Source organism: Eurosta solidaginis, chromosome X (genome assembly GCF_040869045.1).
Source record: "Eurosta solidaginis isolate ZX-2024a chromosome X, ASM4086904v1, whole genome shotgun sequence".
In the NCBI taxonomy this organism is placed as follows: Eukaryota; Metazoa; Arthropoda; class Insecta; order Diptera; family Tephritidae; genus Eurosta; species Eurosta solidaginis.
Genome location: NC_090324.1, coordinates 142,625,227 through 142,644,990, shown reverse-complemented (window position 1 = coordinate 142,644,990; position 19,764 = coordinate 142,625,227). Strand labels below are relative to the sequence as shown.

The window sequence follows — 19,764 nt, the reverse complement described above, 5'->3', positions numbered from 1 at the left end:
AGCTCGTGCCCGCCGAGGGTGACTTGTCTTTCGACGCTGGGCAGCACGTTTTGACGCCGGAGCAAAATGCAATGCTGGAGCGTGCGAAGGCCCAATTCCCGTCCTTCGCGGTATTAGGGTTAGGCCAAACAGATAAGGAGGAACACGTCAGCGAGGTAGTTGACGAGAATCTGCCAGTAAAGCAGCGCCATTACTCGATTTCACCAGCTATCCAAAAACTAATATATGAGGAGCTGGACAGGATGCGGAGCACTGGTGATCAAAGGGCCCAAAAACCGTCTGTGCCTCGTCGACCGCAAAGTCAATGAAAGGACGATAAAGGATGCCTACCCTCTACCCCACATTGATGGAATCCTCAGCCGGGTACAAAACACGAGATATATTTCCGCAATCGACTTGAAGGATGCTTTCTGGCAGATTCCCCTCGAGAGGAAATCACTTGAAAAGACTGCCTTCACTGTCCCTGGCCGACCCCTATACCAATTTACTGTCATGCCTTTTGGGTTGTGCAATGCAGCACAACGAATGTGTCGTCTAATGGACAGGGTCATTCCGGCCGCTTTACGTGAATGTATTTTTGTTTATTTGGACGATTTGTTAGTGTGTTCGGTAGATTTCGAGTCTCATATTTGTTTGTTGGAAAAGGTTGCTCGGTGTCTTCGCGAGGCCAAATTAACGATTAATGTCGAAAAAAGCAAGTTTTGCTTCAAAGGGGTTCGTTATTTAGGATACGTGGTCGGGGATGGATGTATTAAGACAGACGCCAATAAAGTGGTAGCTGTGAGGGACTTTCCAGTTCCGAAAACCCCGAAGCAACTACGACGGTTCCTGGGTATGTCGGGCTGGTACAGACGTTTCATACAGGACTACGCGACAATTGCAGCTCCGCTGCACGACTGTCTCAAAAAGGACAAAATAAAGAAATTTGCAATGACGGACGAAGCAATGAAGTCATTTGAAATTTTAAAGCAGAGTTTGATTTCTGCACCGGCGATCACACATCCTGACTTCAACAAAAAATTTTATATTCAATGTGATGCATCGACTGACGGAGTGAGAGGGGTTTTGTTTCAGCTGGACGATGACCAGAACGAAAGACCTATTGCCTACGTTTCGGCAAAATTAAATAAGGCGCAGAAAAATTACAGCATTACGGAACTTGAATGCTACGCCGCCATCGTGAGTGTCAAGAGATTCCTACCTTACGTGGAGGAAATCCCGTTCACCATCATAACTGATCATGCCAGCCTCAAATGGCTCATGAATCAGACAGATCTTTCTGGGAGGTTGGCAAGGTGGAGTTTAAAACTCCAGGGTTATGACTTCGATATTCAACATCGAAATGGTGCACAAAACGTGGTTCCCGACACACTCTCACGAATGCACGAAATCCTGACGAACGATAGTGTGTGTGTCTCGAATCACCGTGCTTCGAGTCGGAGGAGTATACGGAGCTGAAAAAGACGGTGACCGAGAACAAGGACAAGTTATCAGACTTATGCATATCGGACGGTTACGTTTACAAACGGACGCAATTCAACAGGGGGACGGTCTTCTAGCGGGCCAGACCTGGAAACTCTGGGTACCGTCGAAATTGCGACCGGGGCTGGTAGAGGCGTCTCACAGCTCACCATCTGCTGGGCATGGCGGTATACACAAAACGCTATCCCGACTACGTTAGAAATATTACTGGCCAGGAATGGTCACAGATGTATGCGCCCATATAAAATATTGCGAATCTTGCAAAATCAAAAAGACACAAAACGTTTTCGAACAACCGATGATGGGTAAACAAAAGCTCACAGAGCGACCTTTCCAATGCTTATTCATTGATTTTATGGGTCCTTATCCACTTTATATTGATGGTAATGTGTTTGTCTTTGTGTGTTTAGAACATTTCTCGAAGTTTGTGTTTTTAAAACCGATGATAAGGGCAACTTCAGCGGAAGTTGTTAAGTTCTTGTAGACGGATGTCTTCCATGTGTTTGGTGTGCCTGAGTATGTCCACTCAGACAATGGGAAGCAGTTTGTGTCAGAAGTTTTCAACCACTTTCTGGAAAAGTATGGCACCAAACACATAAAAACGGCATTTTATTTTCCACAGGGTAACGCTGCGGAGAGAGTGAATAGATCTGTTCTGCAGATCATTAGATCCTTTATAAAGGAGAATCAAAAGAATTGGGACAAATGCATCAGCGATGCTGCATTTGCGCTCCGCAGGGTTACACACTCCGCAATCAACATGTCGGCCTATTTTGCCACTTTCGGTATGCCTATGATACAGCATTCTGCATCATACGAGCTATACCGAAAGCTGGCGGCGGTTAAGGATGTTGATTGTGAAATAGAAGCATCCAGCGATAGAATGCAGCTCATCAGAGACAAAATCATGAAAGAGATGAAGTTGGCCCGTGGCAGGAGTAAAAAGATATATGAAACTAGAAGTAGGGATGTAAAGTTTCAGATTGGACAAGTGGTATACCGCCGAAACTTCAAACAAAGCTCCCAAGTTGACAATTACAGCACCAAGTTAGCCCCGAAACAAATCAAATGTATAGTTTTAAATGTAATCGGGAATTCGATTTATCAACTTGGCGATAGTAGCGGGAAAAAGATCGGCGCATACCACGCTAAAGACATTTTTGCAAAATAGTTTAATGTTTTTTGTAGTGCTAGTACTTTTGTCCTATGTTATTTTTTTATTTATCGACGCATTTTATTTATTTATTGACGCATTTATTTATTTTTTTTTGACCTTTTTATTTATTTGATTATTTTAGCATTTATTTATTTTTTTATTTTATTTATCTATTTATTTTACCTACTTGACTACACGATCTGTGATATTTTTTTTAATTTTTTTTATAATTTTTCCGCCATCTGTGATATTTTATTTCATACATTTTTTTTTCATAATTTTTCGGCTCACTGCGATATTTTATTTTATTTTATTTTATATTTTTAATTTAGTTTTTATCTGTAATATTTTATTTACCATTAGATATGTAGAGTAGCACCTGTGATATAGGTTTAAGTAGTAGCATTAGCCCAGTGATTTAGTTTGTAAGTAAACAGAACAAAAGTTTAAAGGCGTGAAAAAAATAGGCCCTGCATTGAGTCGTGGGTCGAGGCCACACGTTGGATGCGGAAAATAATACTTAACAGGCTGCGTTTGAATTTTCTACGCACACGCTCCATAGTGCAGGCACCATCGGCGATTGCGAGCCTGTAACGACAGCCTGTCTCCATACTGGTTTGAATGAGTGGCAGCGTGTATATGTGTCTATGTGGTTATGTGGTTTGTGTCCAATTCCGTGCCTTAGCCGCAATGTTGCCACTAATCTAATGGCATCAACTATTGACAATATTCAACATTGTACCTACAGTGGACACAATGTTGCAGCGGAAATAAGATGTTGCGCGTTGGCATCAGGTTGTTAGCAGCAGTCACTATGTTACTAACAACCTAGCAACATTGATGAATGCCATGCACCTATGTGTTTGTTTTGTTCTGTATTATGTATGTAGATGTGTATGTGTGCAAGGCTATGAGCGTGTGAATGCATCAGTGCGAGCGATCAAGGCACGAACCAAAAAAATGTATCTGTGTAGGTGTTCGTTTTGTGGAGCGGTAAGCGTGTGAATGTATGAGTGCCTGATTGTATAGATGGAAAATACGGGAAAGCCGAAAAGAAAATTTGGCATGTGATGTTAAAAATTTTCCGTTTCTGGTTCCCTACCACGGCGGTGGCTATAAGAAGGGGAAAAATTAGTCAACGGGCCAAAGTCTTGTTTTAACAGTGTCCAGTGCAAGTCTAGTGGTGATAGTCAAAAGTGAAGTGCGCGCTTTTAAACGAAAGTGAAAAAAAAAGTTCACAAAGTTTGTAGTGCGCGAATTTAATCGCATTTTTGAAAAACTTGTGCGCGTCGAAAGTTTCCGCGATACGTAAAAAGGGATAGCAGTTTCCAGCAAGCATATGATGAGAAAGGTAAGACATGTCCACTTTGGTTTTTTTTGTTGGTATATGCATGCTTGACGGGAGCTGGGTCTCCAACCGGCCTATCTCCCAAGCAAGCCGAAAGAAAACTTGCATCGACATATATATCCCTGTATTCAAATATATGTATGCAGACGAATATATGACTATGCAGACAAGAAATCCATAGGCAATTATGTATATGTACGGGCGCATAGATAAACTTTTTTCTTAGGATTCCGATAATAAATTTCATTGACATCTCACTACAGGGCGCACAATTTAATCTCCGTTGGAAAAGACCCACTGAGCGCTGGTTTCGGCGACATACCGCCCAACAACAACTGCCACGCACTACACTAAAATTTTAATTTGGTAGCGCACTCCACAACAACAACCACTATAGCATTTTTATATTGGCAACCTACGGCCGCAACAACCACAACTACATCACCTTTTAAACCGACGGCACAGCACGCCTACAACAACACCACCCATTTACTCACTTAGACGGCGCGAAACACCACACAACAACCACATATATTTTTTTATTTTTATTCATTTAAATCCAACCACCACCTGTATACATTTTTATATTGGCGACATCCCGCGCGGCACCAACTACATCATCTTGGTAACATCCCACACAACATTGTTCCACCGGCGACGTTGGTCTACAATAACTGACGGCACAAACCACAACAAGAACAACAACTGAATCATATACAATAACTTGGTAACTTAAAACATAAAATTTCGCACCGGCGGTGTCGTGCTACAACAACAACAACCACAGCCGTCGCCTATTTTTTATTGGCGTATACCGCCCAACAACAAGTACCACACACACCCACACACACTACATTATATTTAATTCGTTGCATGCGCACACCGCAACAACACCTGCAAAAACAAAATAAAATTGGCAACATCGATAGCACTTTTCACCGGCGGCATTGAGACGCAACACAACAACAGCCACGTCAACGCATACGACAAAAAAAAAGGGTACTAGACAATTTTTGGCAAAACGACACTAAAGAAAGGCACCAGCAACAACCACAACACGTTTTGTACAATTTTTGGACGGCGCATGTAGTGCTGGTAACCTAAACAACAGCAAATACCGGCGGAGGGAGGAGTTGTTCTGGAATCACATTTGGTCATATTATTATTTTTGTATATATTTATATATTATAATATTTTTTTATTTTTATTTAAATACTATCATAGAGGGCATAATCTTCGCAAGGAAGGGGCAAAAGGGTAATTTCGTTACCGGGGCAAAGCATTTTGTTGTTAGGAGATATATAGTTTTTTTTATAGTTTAACTCCATATTTCAGGAATTAATGGTGGCACTCCTGCCTCCATCCCTTTTCTTTTTGTTCTACATTATCTTTTTGTGTCATTTTTTTCTCGGTTTGACTGTTCTTTTTTTTATCTTTTGGTGTATTTATCTTCTACCATATACACATTTCTTTATTCACACATGTTTTCTGCTACCTATGGTAGCACTGCACCAACAAAAGAAAAAAATTTTTTCTGAATTTTTGAATTTTCGCTTTTTTATCTGTTTTCTTTAAGGATTATTGGGAAAACCAATTCCAACATACGTTTTCTTTGCCACCCCGAGATTATACACAATAGCGTGCCCTCAGCACCAAAGAATTTTTTTTTTTGATTACACATTTTTAATTTTTATTATTAATTTTTGCGTTTCACCATCACGCGGGCAGCTTTCATACTACCAAAGCACTCATTATCAAAGATCACCAGCGAGTGATCTTGGCTGAGTGTTTGAGGGTGGCTATTTTGAGTGTGGTCATAGGTACATATGTATGTTTGAGTTTTTTTTGTTTCAGCTACTCAACTGCAGCGGCGCCGTTGGATAAGAAGAGTAACTTGAGCGGCTGCGGTAGGTCAGGGATTAGGGTTCTTGATTTTTTTTGTTCGCCCCCTTATTTTATTTTGTTTGAATTTGTATCTTTAGGATTTAGAATTAGCTCCTATTAATAATATTACATTAAGGCGGCCTCACAAATTTTAATTTTTTATTTGAGTTCAGACACTTTTTCTATTAGTCGTAGGTATTTTGTATTGAATTGAGTTTGAAATGTATCTACTTCTTCTTGCACTCTCATGAATCTTTAATGTTCATTAGTATTAAAATTTAGCATTAAGTTTGAGCAATTTTTTTATTGTTACTTTGAGTAAATTTTTGAAATCCTTGTCAAAGTATTTTGTATTAAACTCGGAGTTTCAAGTTTTTTTTGGAATTGCTGAGCTGAGTTATTTGATAATTTGTAAACCAAAAACTTTGTAAATAAATCATAAGAATTAGGTTTGGATGAAAATTTTAGATCTTTTCATAATGCAGAGCTAAAGTTTTAAGATTGGTGTTGGTGCTGCGCTTGTGCGCGGAAAGGTTAGTTAGGTGAGTGGTTAGGGAAAATGGCCGAGTGACAGAGGACCGACCAGTGTCAGGATTGAGGGCACTGTAAGGTAAATAGGAGTCAGCACAGTGCCCACGGTGCGGTGCAAGTTGCACTGCAGAGGGAGCGTAGACTCCACCTGACAAAACAGACCTTCATCTTTTTCTTCCCATTATGCTTTCCCCTTCCAACTTTGCCCCTCACATATGTTTCCATATTTTTCAGCTTTCTCTTCTTTTACAACACATGCAGGTATGAACCCTTCTTGTTCATGTGGCTGCGGGTGAGGTCGGTGGTGCAATACCCCGCCCAAGACGACGAGCTAGCCTGGGCCCGCAAGCATACCTGCTTGCCGCCGCTCCTCACCACCCAAACAGTCAACCACGTAACACAGTGTCAAAGGACAAAGATTGGAGAACTTTTGTACGACTTGTCCACCCATGCCAGAGATTTCGAACTTTGAATGTTCGAATGGAAGTTTCAACCATTGTTGAACTTTCGAGGAAATGAAAGTTCTTTCCGAGCCGTGATCGACAAGGGCCCTCAGTTGAAAAAATTCCCCTTCGTGTTCGACTGCGAGCATAGCGGTAGGAAGGAGAATTTGGTTATCATTGGCTGCATACAATGATTGAAACGATGCGTGTTTTAAAAAACACGGAGCTCATTAGAATCGGAGCTAATCTGCGTTTGTCGAACGGGAGATGTTGGCTCAGCAGTTGTGTGCTGCACGTTTCATGCCGTCGTTCGTGGGGTGGAACGTGGAGCTTTTGGATTCGCATGCAACAGCGTGTGATGCCGTTGATAACATGTCAAACATGACCACTTACTCGTGCACTCATTGATGATATGAGTGCTTCTAAGACAGTTTGTACACAGCTTAGCTTGTTTTACGAATTGTGTCCAGTTTTGCACAGACATTCGTTTAAATTGTGGACAGAATGTAATAAGGTGCGGGGAACGGCAACATTGGCAAGTTTCCTTTTTATATTCTGCCACAAGAGTTTGCGCCCTGTTGAAGGACCTGTTTTGCGCAGAATTCTGATGAGCGACTGGTTTTTGTTTGATTTGGCTTGGTTGGAGCCTATTAACCCTTTCAACGACTTCATACCTCGAGGTGAGAAAGTCGTTCATTTGTGACCATGAGGGTAAATCTATTCGCGAAGAGATAGATTGTTCCCAAAGTGACAGGGTTGTGTCAGGGAGTTTTGATGAACAAATGTACACCAGAATCGGATCCCAACTTTATTTCGTAACTCCTTGTGAGTGAAGGGCTGATAGGCAGTTGTTGATTGTATTTAGCAATTTCTGAAATTGCTCACTGTTTTCGGATTGAATAGTGGCAAGGATCAGTAAGGATTTGATCTGGTTGTTAACCAGGATACGTTTGTTTTCGTATCGTGACCGTAAAGCTTCCCAGGCAAGGTAAAAGTTATCATCGCTCAACAGATATTGCTTGAGGATGGCTTTGCCTTGCGTCTTTTACCGGAGATGGTACAATTTCTGAACACGGGAGAGCGTTTGACTGAGAGGCATTTTACGCAAACTTTTTGGTTTTCACCAAAAAAAACCGAATAAATTATTTGTGCGCTCAGGGAACGTTCGCAAAGTGTAGTATTCATTCATTCACGCAGTCACTCATTCATTCATTCATTTATACAAACATATATTTTGACTCGTTTTGGTATGTCTTGAGATGCATTGACTCTTACATACATATTCATTCAATTGTACATATATATATTCCGACACGCACTACGACAATCTACTGTCTCGCAACTTGAGGCGTAATCTGTTTCAATTTAAGGCTGACGAATTGCCCACCATCAACCTTTGCCTGCACACAATTTATTCCCATGACGCGTTGACACTTAACTTATTCTATTATGTTTTTGCTTACTAAGCATTTCCCACAACTAATGTTATTTGCGCTGAGCTTGCGTTTCCCACCGAGCTGAATATATGTATCTATGCAGTTCGTATTTTGTACACTTAGTATGTAAGTATGTATTAATGTAAATATGTAATGTAGGTAGCTCATAAGAATTAATTAGAATAATTTTGTGTAAATACTAAGGCAACTTCGCCAATAAAAACAATGATTGGTTTGACACCAAAACACAACAAAGTCTTTTTTCTAATTTTATTCATCTTCTGATTTTATTCATTACATGGCGATCCTGGAATACCTGCTTAATAATAAGCAGACTGCTGTCTAAATAGCAGTCAGCTAAACAAGCAGGACTAGTTTAGCCGTCATTATTATATACCAAGCAGAATACGCATTATATGGCGATCCTGCCAATTCAAGTATTATCGGCAGACTGCTGTTCTAAAGCATGCTAATAAACTCTTGAAAGGATCCTGCCAGACATACTTAATATCCTTAGCAGAACGTCTTAATTATTCGCAAGGATCCGGCCTCACACAAGACAAACCTAAGAAGAGGCAGCAATCTCAACGAATTGGAAAATTTACGCAATATTTGCTAAACGTATTTCCACAATATCAAGAAATGTGCTTGGAGGAAAACCCGTTTCCGAAAATATACTGATGAAAAAAAAACCACCTTCAAAGGCAAAAAGTGTGATGGCCAAAACGAAGGAGTTATTAACGGGTGCTCGAATGAACAAATGTCGCAATTGCGGGGAATACCGGCGAGCATAAGGAAGTGGAGTATAAACCGGCAACAATTTCAAAGAGGATACGCAAGGAAATTACAAGGAACTGGGACTCATCGTAATAAATGATAACGACTAGCGGCACAAGGCATAAAAAAAGGGTGGAATATAATTTGGACACCATCTCCGGCAGACTACCAACAGGAATACATCAGGACTGGCAGCACTTTAAAGTATAATTGAATTAGTAAATAGAAACCAGAATAATTCTGGTAGCCTCACGGCTGCTCAACCAGTGGCAGAAATTTTTAATTTCTTCTTAGGAAAACATTTTTTTTTTAATTTCTGCTGTCTTTTTTTTTAAGAAAATAATTTCTGCTTAGGAAATTTTGTTTTTGAAATCATTTTGATTAGCTAGAACAAAATAAATTCTTAGAATAAAGTAAGAATAATTTCAAGAAAAAAAAACATTTGATAAAATGTTTTTTAAATAAAGAAAAAATTAAAATAAATAATTAATTGTAACTAACTACGATGATAGAACCAATGAAAGAACTAATATGCTTAGGCGGATTATATAAAAATGAAAAAAGAGGTTTAAACCCAAAATAGCTTAGAAAAAAATAGAAATTAATTTCCAAAATTTTAGTAAAGTTTGTTAAGTAAGAAAAAATAAATTATGATATTTTGAAAAAAAAAATGTTTAATAAAAGAAAAATTTTTACAAACAAGAAAGTTGTAAAACAAAATTTTAAGCAAGTTACAATGCCTAGAATAAAGAATAAAATCAATAGATTTATTAAAGCTTAAATTGGTCTCTTTCTCAAAACAAGAAAGTTATTAAATCAAATTTTTATTTTTTCAATATATCTTGGTGGAGAAAGCTAGCAAATGGCATTATGATAGCCATAGCTGGTTATGAAATAGGGAAAAAAACTCAGGAAATTCGGGAAACAAGGTATCGGAGAACCGAATAATTAAGCACGAACAACCAGTTGAAGAAGAAACCAAAAACATTCAAAATATTCCAGAAATTTGGCTATTTGTTTTATGTGGCGTATTCATACTATTGATCATAGCTATGATGCTCAAAACCTATATCAAAATTAAATTTAGACAACTGAAAAGAATTCAAGATCGTATATAAAACCTCGTTTCAACCAAAACTCCAACTGCATTTGAATAAAATGTAAATATCAACTTTAATACCTTATTATTTAAAATCCCTTTCCAAACAGTAACCTTCAACATGCCTCAATCAACAACACAGACAGCTTCACCAGCACTGTCTAAGTTCAATGGCAAACCAATAATTTTAGCCATTTGAAAGAAACGAAAAGTTCATATACTCTATCTCCAGCTAAATCGCTACATATGTACAAAATATTTCTCTCTTGATAAGTACAGGAGCAGATACAATTCGATTGTAATGTCACTATTAATACTTCAAAAGTACATAGAAGGAAAAGAAAGTGGAAGCATACATTAACCAACCAATAACAATATTACTAACAAGAATGGAGAAAATAAAGAGTCACAAAGAGAACTTTATTATAGATAAAGCGCCTAATAAATACATAAATTTGCAATTAGACATGTCGCGCTCGTTTTCATCCAAAAGGATAGAAAGTTTGTAGCATAATAAATAAAAGCAACGTGATTGTTTAGGACGAGATTGACTTAGGACGATGTGAACCTGGGGGAACACGTGCTGTACCAATGCCGGCGATCTAGGACTTGTAAGAGAAAAAGACAGTTGTCTCTTAGGAGACAAATTGGTCCATAATAATGAATACTCGAGAAAGCAAATTTAAATAACATAAAAAGGTACCAAAGTTCTCAAAAATCAGATAATAATAATAATCCTAGAGGTTATAAATGTGACAAATCCCGAAAAAAAGAAAGAAATTCTTCATAAATATCATGACTACTCTGTCTTGGTTGCCGCCGCAGAAATCGCATGACACATAAGATCTAATAAAAATATTGCTGGAAAATATGAAAAATGGTATAAGAAAAGATATGAAATTTTTTTTTGCATCCACTGTACCCATTGGTTTAACTACTTATCACCATACAACTACTTCTTGCTCTAGCAGCAACTGAATCTACCCAATCTTCTGTATATAATACGCTCAGAAATCCCGCTTTTTAGAATAATGTAAATTTTCAGCCTATGATGACTGTAACCATCATCTTATTCCTTTTTAATAACAATGCAGAAGATTTGTTTGATAGAAATAGTCAAGGTAAGGAAATCGAAATCTCCTACATTTAGTCGGTCATACGTTAGATAGCATATATATAGGGTCCTGTGGAGTAGAAAGTGAGGAAATCTAAATATCCTATGTTTAAGCTACATAGTAGATATGGACCCTATATATGTGGAGTAGAAAATATCAATAGGAAAAATACTTTTACTTTGATACTAAAAATAATCTTACATTAATTCCCTTTAAACTAGAAAACATATTAATAGGAAACGTAATTTTAATTTAACTACACTTTAATGCCCTATAGAATAGAAAATATAGATAGTAAAAATAATTACACTTTGATTCCTTATAATGCAGAAAATATAAATAAGAATTCATAACAATAGGCTTAAACTGCTATAAATTTAAATAGTAAAATAATTTGAAAACTAATTACAATAGCACGCTCTTAAATAAATAAAAGCATTCCACTTTACTCATAATCTCCATTAAGTACTCACAAATATGTACAAAAAAAAAAAAGCTAATGTAAAAGAAATCACAAAAAACAAAAGAGAAAAGCCAATGTAAACTATTCTTTGAAATCAAGTTAAAATTATGTCATAAAATACACAACTCACAAATATGTACAAAAAACAAAAAAAAAACAGCAAATGTAAAAGAAATCACAAAAGAACAAAAGAAAAAAACCAATATAAAGTATTCTTTGAAATCAAGTTAAAATTATGTCATAAAATACTCGCACACATCAAAAAAAAAAAAAAAAAACAAAAAAAACATCGAACAAAGTGAGCACATACGGATTCAAAAATTAATAGTATCACCTAAGTAGCCATAAATAATTCGTGCACATATTATATATGACTACTCTTTCAGGGGCCGATGGTGTAGCATTCATCCATTCACTTAGTCACTCATTCATTCATTCATTTGTACAAACATATTTCTTGACTCGTTTTGGTATGCCTTGAGATGAATTGACTCTTCAATACATACTTGAACAAACTTTGGCCTTTCTTCGCTACACTTAAAGCTCACTAAATAAAGAGTTTAGGTCTTTCTTAAAACGTAATAAAATTTGCAGTTTTTAATTATTTCTTTGGTTCTTAATGATTATATACAATTCACCGTACTAATAAATGAAATCAACTTTAAAAAATTCAAATTATGCAAAATGAATGTATGCACAGGTATTTAAAATAAAATTATAGGAGCGCGTCCGCGATTGCCGATTGTTAGTACTTGACTGCCGATTCGCACATTGTGTGATGGTGATGGCCCCTCGTCGGTGTTGGCGCCTTCCAGTTCGAGGCGTACGGCTGCGCGTGAGGGTGGCGCGTGCCCCTGTTTAATTTTGTAATGTAGGCGGCTTAAGCATCCTGCCCGCCCTACAGGGCAGTTCCTGCAGGGCGCGGATGGTCGTATCTAAGGCGCGACTCGTATTGCGCCGTTGCCATTGCGCCGTTTGCAAGCCTTGAGTGGTGCGCGAGATCGTGCGCTTGGCCGTCTTCGCAAATTTGGGGGTTGTCGCTGTCTTATTTGCAGGATGCGCCTTTTGGGCCCTGCATGCGAAGGTCGGTGTCCTCTCTTTTTCCTTCTTCGGCTTGGGTTTCGGCTTGTGGGATGCTTGGGGGGTTTTCCGTGGAGGGGTTTTGCGCTGCCCACGTCGACCTTTCGGCCCTTCGTGCAGGAGGGTGTGATGTGCACGCCGCAAATTTTGCACGACCCTCGGAAGTCGAATTCCCCCGTGGTGTGCGTGAGTGCAAACAATTGAAGCAGTAGCCCTGTACCCTGGCCACTGTAGCACGCTGCGGTGGCCGCATGGCCTTAAAGGTCGGGCAGGTCCGCAGCGCGTGGTAGCGATGACAGAGCCGACACTGGAGGCAGTTATCGGTCTCTGCCGTGGGAGCCAGTGGGCATGCTGGTCGAGATGCCATGATGGTGTCGTCCTGAAAGTACAAGAGCAGACAGAGAAACGAGAAGTAGTTGGATACAGCGGATGATAAACGGAAAGTTAATACGGAAAGTGAGTTACACGAGGCTGCAGAACTTATCCGCACTGGAACAATATACTATAAAAGCGTGCAATTACTGGCATATGCTGATGACATTGATATCATCGGCCTAAACACCCGCGCTGTTAGTTCTGCTTACTCCAAACTGGAAAAAGAAGCGGTAAAGATTGGTTTGATGGTGAATAAGGACAAAACGAAGTACCTGCTGTCATCGAGCAAGGAGTCAGCGCATATGTGCCTTGGCAATCACGCTACTGTTGGCAGCTATAATTTCGAAATAGTAAAAGACTTCGTTTATTTGGGAACCAGCATCAACACTAGCAACAACATCAGCACTGAAATCCAGCGAAGAATCAATCTTGCCAATAAATGCTACTTTGGACTAGGTAGGCTATTGAAAAGTAAAGTCCTCTCTCGGCGAACGAAAATCATACTCTACAAGTCACTTATCGTACCCGTCCTGCTATATGGGGCAGAAGCATGGACCATGACAACAGCAGATGAAGCGGCTTTGGGAGTGTTCGAGAGAAAAGTTCTTCGAAAGATTTATGGACCTCTACGCGTTGGCGACGGCGAGTACCGAAGAAGATTTAATGATGAGCTGCACGAGCTATACGCAGACATCAACATAGTCCAGCGAATTAAAACGCAGCGGCTGTGCTGGCTAGGCCGTGTTATGTGAATGAAAGATGATGCTCCGGCCAAGAAACTGTTTCTATCGGAACCCGCCTATGGAAGCAGAGGTAGAGGGCGGCCCCCACTCCGTTGGAAGGACCAGGTGGAAAACGATTTAAACTCCCTTGGTGTGACCAATTGGCGCCGGTTGGCGGAGCGAAGGAGCGACTGGCGCGCCTTGTTGGACGGCCATAACCGTTTAGACGGTTAAGCGCCAATTAAGTAAGTAAGTAAGTTATACGAGGGAAACGTATATAAGTTATATCGCTGTGCGTGGAGAGTGCTCCGTTGGGAGAAAGCACAGTTTCACTAAGTGGCGCATGACAAGACCATTTTGGATGCGAACCTCTACAACCCGAACATCGTTGTCAGGGCCGAGGCGAACGTTCTCGATTCGTCCCAGACGCCACTCGGTAGGTGGGAGCGAATCTTCTTTAATTACGACGAGGTCGCCTGGTTGAGGATTTCGCTGTGGCGTTTGCCATTTATAGCGCTTCTGCAGGTCCTTCAGATAATCCTCTTTCCAGCGTCGACTGAATTGGTGATGAAGCGATTTGAGTTTTTCCCATCGATTTATCCAGGAGTTCTTCCGCGTTTGGCTCAGGAATGGCTAATAGCGGTGCACCTCGAAGGAAGTGACCCGGAGTGAGCGCTGTGAAGTCAGCTGGGTCCTGGAATAGTGAGGTTAGAGGCCCCGAATTGAGAACTGCTTCAATACGCACCAACATCGTCGTGAATTCTTGGAATGTAAACTTGTGGGATACAGCGTTTTTTTGAAGTGGGTTTTAAAACTTTTTATTGCGTATTCCCACAAGCCGCCCATATGAGGGGCACTCGATGGAATATACTGCCAGTTTATTCCCTGGCGGCCATATTTCTGCACAATGTCCGCGGAGCATTCGTTAAGAAATTTAACGAAGTCGCGTTCGAGTGCGCGTTGGGCGTCAATGAACATTCTACCATTGTCGCTCATCATTTTTGAGGGATAACCTCGTCTGCCAACGAATCGGGCGAATGCTGCTCGAAAGGCTTCGGTGGTAAGGTCCGAGCATAGTTCGAGGTGTACTGCCTTTGTGGAAAAACAGACGAATACAGCCACGTACGCTTTTATGATAGTGGTCGACCTCAAAGCCGATGCTTTTATTTGGAATGGACCTGCAAATTCTACTCCTGTTGTGGAAAAGGGGAGTGAGAAATTGCAGCGCTCAGGTGGTAGCGCTGCCATTATTTGCGTTCGCGTTTTCTGTTTGAAAAGCGTGCACGATTTGCAATGGAAAATGCATTTTTTAATAAGAGGCTTTAGTTTTGGTACGTAGTACTCTTGCCTCACCATTTGGAGCATCAACCGTATTTCTGTATGAAGAAGCAGGCGGTGTAAAAACTCCAGATACAACTTGTATAACCTTGAATCCGGAGGAAGGATTACTGGATGCTTCTCGTTGTATTGCATTGTAGAATGTTTCAATCTTCCACCGATACGTAGGAGTCCGTATCCATCAAGAAATGGGTTAAGAGCCTGAAGGCAACTCTTTTTGCTTATTGGCATTTTGCTTTGTAGGGCGCTCTTTTCCGCCCCAAAATGGCGAGATTATGCCATTGCCACAAGCCGCGTTTTTGCATGTTGCAACTCTTTATAGGTCAGATGGGGATTATGTGTTGTTGCCACCGATTTTGATTTGTTGCAGGCATTGTTCGCAAAGCGGAACACGTATGCAATCACACGGAGAGCTCGAGAGTATGAGGAGAAACTTTGAAGAATATCGTCCTCTTCCTCGAGTGGGTGATAGGCTTCGACGTTGCGTTTCTCGGGTGGAGAAGCGCTAACTGCTTTCGGCTTTGGCCATGCCGAAATGTGGCAAGAAAGCCATTGTGGTCCGTGCCACTAAAGGGAGGAGGCTATCAAATCATGCGGCTTGTAACCACGGGTACCAAGATCAGCAGGATTGTCTTGGCTGGATACATGGCGCCAGGTGCCGCTGGGAAGATATTTTCGAATTTGAGAGGTACGTTTGGCAACATAAGTCTTCCAGGTCGATGGAGATTTTTCTAGCCAGGCTAGTACAATCTCAGAATCTGACCATAAGAATATGTTGCATGCTTGTAACTCGACCTGTTTTCGAACAGGAAGACAGTTTTGCGAGTAAGACTGCACCACATAGCTCTAAGCGAGGTAAGCTTACAGTTTTTATGGGGGCAACTTTGCCTTTCGCAACCAAAAGAGAAGATTTTATTTGGTTGGCTACATGTGTGCGAATGTAAATCGCTGCGCAATATGCTTTTTCCAAGGTATCACAGAACCCGTAGGTTTGGGTGTCTTGCCCTGGAACGACATTAACCCATCGAGGGATTTCGATGTGGCAAATGACTGGCTGATTTTCAGCGAAATGTTGCCATTTTGATAATGTTACGGGCTTGGCGCTTTCATCCCAATCAATGCCATCCAGCCAGATTTCTTGGAGAAGCATCTTGGCCTGGATCATTACTGGCGACAGCCATCCTGCCAAAAAGTCAAAAAGGTCAAAAAGTTTTGCAACAGAAGATAAAATTTGTTGCTTTGTGACCGCATTTTCGGCGGGTTACGGCAGAACAGTGTATGAAAATTTATCCGTGCTCTAAAATTTCAAGAAGTTGGAGTCTAGAAGATCCTCCTTCGGAAACTGTTCTAATATGGCGGGGGGATTAGCCGTTAATTTCTTTAGTATGGAACCAGCTGATTTTTGAGCTTTTATCACTTGTACGAGTGATTCAGTGGCGTTATCGATGGTATGACTTCCTGATAGCATGTCGTCGACATACGTTTGCGTCTAGAGAATTGTTGCAGCCAAGGGGAATGTCGCTTTCGTGTCATCGGCTAGTTGATGCAACGTACGAATAGCGGGATATGGTGCACAATTGACGCCGAATGTAACCGTTTTTAGATTGAAATCGCTAACAATGGAGTTGGCCGATTTGCGAAATAGGATTCGCTGAAAATCTTTATCGTCCTCGTGTATGAGGATCTGACGGTACATTTTTTCAATGTCTCCATTGAACACATACTTATGCATGCGCCAGTGTAGAATTAGTAGCATCAGATCTGGTTGGAGAGTTGGACCAGTGTATAGCACGTCATTCAGGGATTTTCCTGACCCAGATTTTTTAGAGGCGTTGAACACCACACGAACTTTGGTGGTGAACTTATCTGGTTTGACTACCGCATGGTGTGGCAAGTAAAATGAGAAGACCTTGCCATTCGAAGTTATTTCGCATGGGTCGGTAGATTCCATGTGATCTAGGTGGAGATATTCTTGCAACACAGTGTTGTACATTGTACCTAGCTCCCCCTTTTTCTGAAGCGATCGCTCCATGCTGAAAAACTGCTGCAGAGCAGCCGGGTGGGATTTGCCGAGAGAAAGTTTTTCAGGAAACTCTTCCTTGAATGGAAGTCGCACAATGTATCGACCGTTTGATGCACGTGTCGTGGTTGTTGCATATATCTGCTCGCACGCTTGATCCTCGGGGGATATCTGTGGAGTGTGTGGAATTTCCTCGTCGTCGCAAAATTTTCTCAGTTGAGAACTGAGTGTCTCGTTTGACGCTTGGACTTGTGTCGAGAATGACACAACATTTTGAGTTATTGGACCACTGAGAATCCAACCAAAACTGGTTTGTTGCGCAAGTATGCTACCGCACACCTTTTTTATACCTTCCAGCAGAATTTGTGGAAGTATGTCGCTGCCAATGACCATGTCAATCTGACCTGGTATGTGGCAACTGGGATCAGCGAGCTCAAAGAGTTCGAACTGCTGCCAGATTTTGCGACTAATGGTGGATGTTGGCAGATTCTTTGTCAGTTGCGGCAACACAATAGCATGAGCCTTTATCCTTTTCATGGCCTTGGATGCAGCCAGTGTCAAAAGACAAAGCTTGGAGGACTTTTGTACGACTTGTTCACCCATGCCAGAGATTTCGAAATTTGAATGTTAGAATGGAAGTTTCAACCGTTTTTGAACTTTCGAGGAAATGAAAGTTCTTTCCGAGCCCTGATCGATAAAGGCCCTCGGTTGAAATAATTCGCCTTCGTGTTCGACTGCGACCATAGCAGTAGGAAGGAGAATTTGGCTATCATTGGCTGCATGCAATGATTGAACCTGTGCGTGTTTTGAACAACACGGTAGCTCTATTCTGCGTTTGTTAAACGGGAGATGTCGACTCAGCAGTTGTGTGCTGCACGTTTGGTGCATTCGTTCGCGGGGTGGAACGCGGAGCTTGTGGGCTCGCATGCACCAGCGTGTGATGCCGTTGATGACATGTCCAACATGACCACTTGCTCGTGCACTCATTGATGATATGAGTGCTGCTAAGGCAGTTTGTACACAGCTTAGCTTGTTTTACAAATTGTGTCCGGTTTTGCACAGACATTCGTTTGAATCGTGTGCAGAATCTAATAAGGTGCGAGGAGTTGCATTCAGGAAGAGTTTATAGAAATTTGTGCAAAGCACGTGAGGGAAACTATATTAGACCAAGGCAAGAAAGCCAAGTATTTTGCTATTATCGTTGATCCTATGCCTGATGCTAGTCACGTTGACTACGTTCATTTTACGCTAACTCCATTTTAATTCGAAAGCAACAAATTTTACAATTCAAGAACGGGTTTTGGCTTTCGTGAACTGTAACAAAAAAACTGGTCAGAAAATCGCTGATCTAATTTGCCATACTTGATTGAAGATTGTCGTGCACAAGGCTACGATAGCGGCGCCAATATGAAAGGAGCTTACAACGGAGCACTACGTCACATTTTCGACAAAAACTCGAATGCTGATTTCTCGCCTTGTGCAACCCACAGTCTCAATTTATGTGGTGTTGATGCTGCAGAATGTTGTACGGCTGCAATTACTTTCTTCGGTGTTGTACAAAAATGTTTTACTATTTTCAGCAGCACTCCACAACGATGGGTCATCCTCAAAAAAAAAAAAAAAAAAAAATGTACCGAGCTCTCTCCATAGTCTTTCAGCCAAAAGCCAAATTTGACTGCGCAAGCATATGGCGATGTTACCAGCAGTCTCAAGTACATCAACAAGTTCGAATGTATCTTGCTGTCCTCAATTTGGTTCAAAATACTGTTGATGTTAAGGTTCGACATCTAGATGCCTTATTAGCTGATTTGAAGTTGATCAGGAACCAATGGGAAACAATTTTAAACAAATGCAAAATAGTTATTCAATTGAACATCTCGCCAAAGTTTACGGATATTCGAAAGAGAAAACCCAAAAGACGTTCTGAAGATAATTTAAATGAGATGATTACGGATGACTCAGAGTCTGATTTTAAAAACAATACATTCCTGGTGATCGTTAAATTGGTAATCACTGGCATTATTGAAAGATTTGCGGCTATGAGAAACTTGAAAGAGACGTTTTCCTTTTTGTGGCAATTTGAAGACATGGATGAAACTATGGTTCGGACGAGCGCAGGAAAATTTGTCAAAAATAGAAGTCGGACATTTCTCAAAGCTTAGAATGCGAAATAATTCATTTGAAACACATTTACGAAGCAAATTTTTGAGCAGCGGAGAAGAGACGCACAAACACATGCATATATCTTATCTCAGATGCTCACAAAAGAAGGCAATAATTTGTGCAAGTATGACTCACATATACACGCGCATATGAGAAGCTATAAACGTAGTTATAGCTGGTAATTTCATAGGTAATACCTAACTAGTAAATTCTAGAATACAAAAGCCTAGAAATGTGCAACGAGGAAGCCAGACAGTATAAAAGGCAGCAACAGTAGAGGCATGACAATCAGTTTGATTTAAGACGCTATCTGGCGAGCAATAGAAGTGTTA

At 40.6% G+C, this 19,764-nt stretch overlaps 1 protein-coding gene across 13 annotated transcripts in view; it reads left to right on the top strand.

The window, feature by feature from the left end:
* The window catches only part of PIP4K (phosphatidylinositol 5-phosphate 4-kinase), a 1,849,876-nt gene that overhangs the window by 633,737 nt on the left and 1,196,375 nt on the right, over positions 1 to 19,764 (top strand). The window lies entirely within an intron of this gene.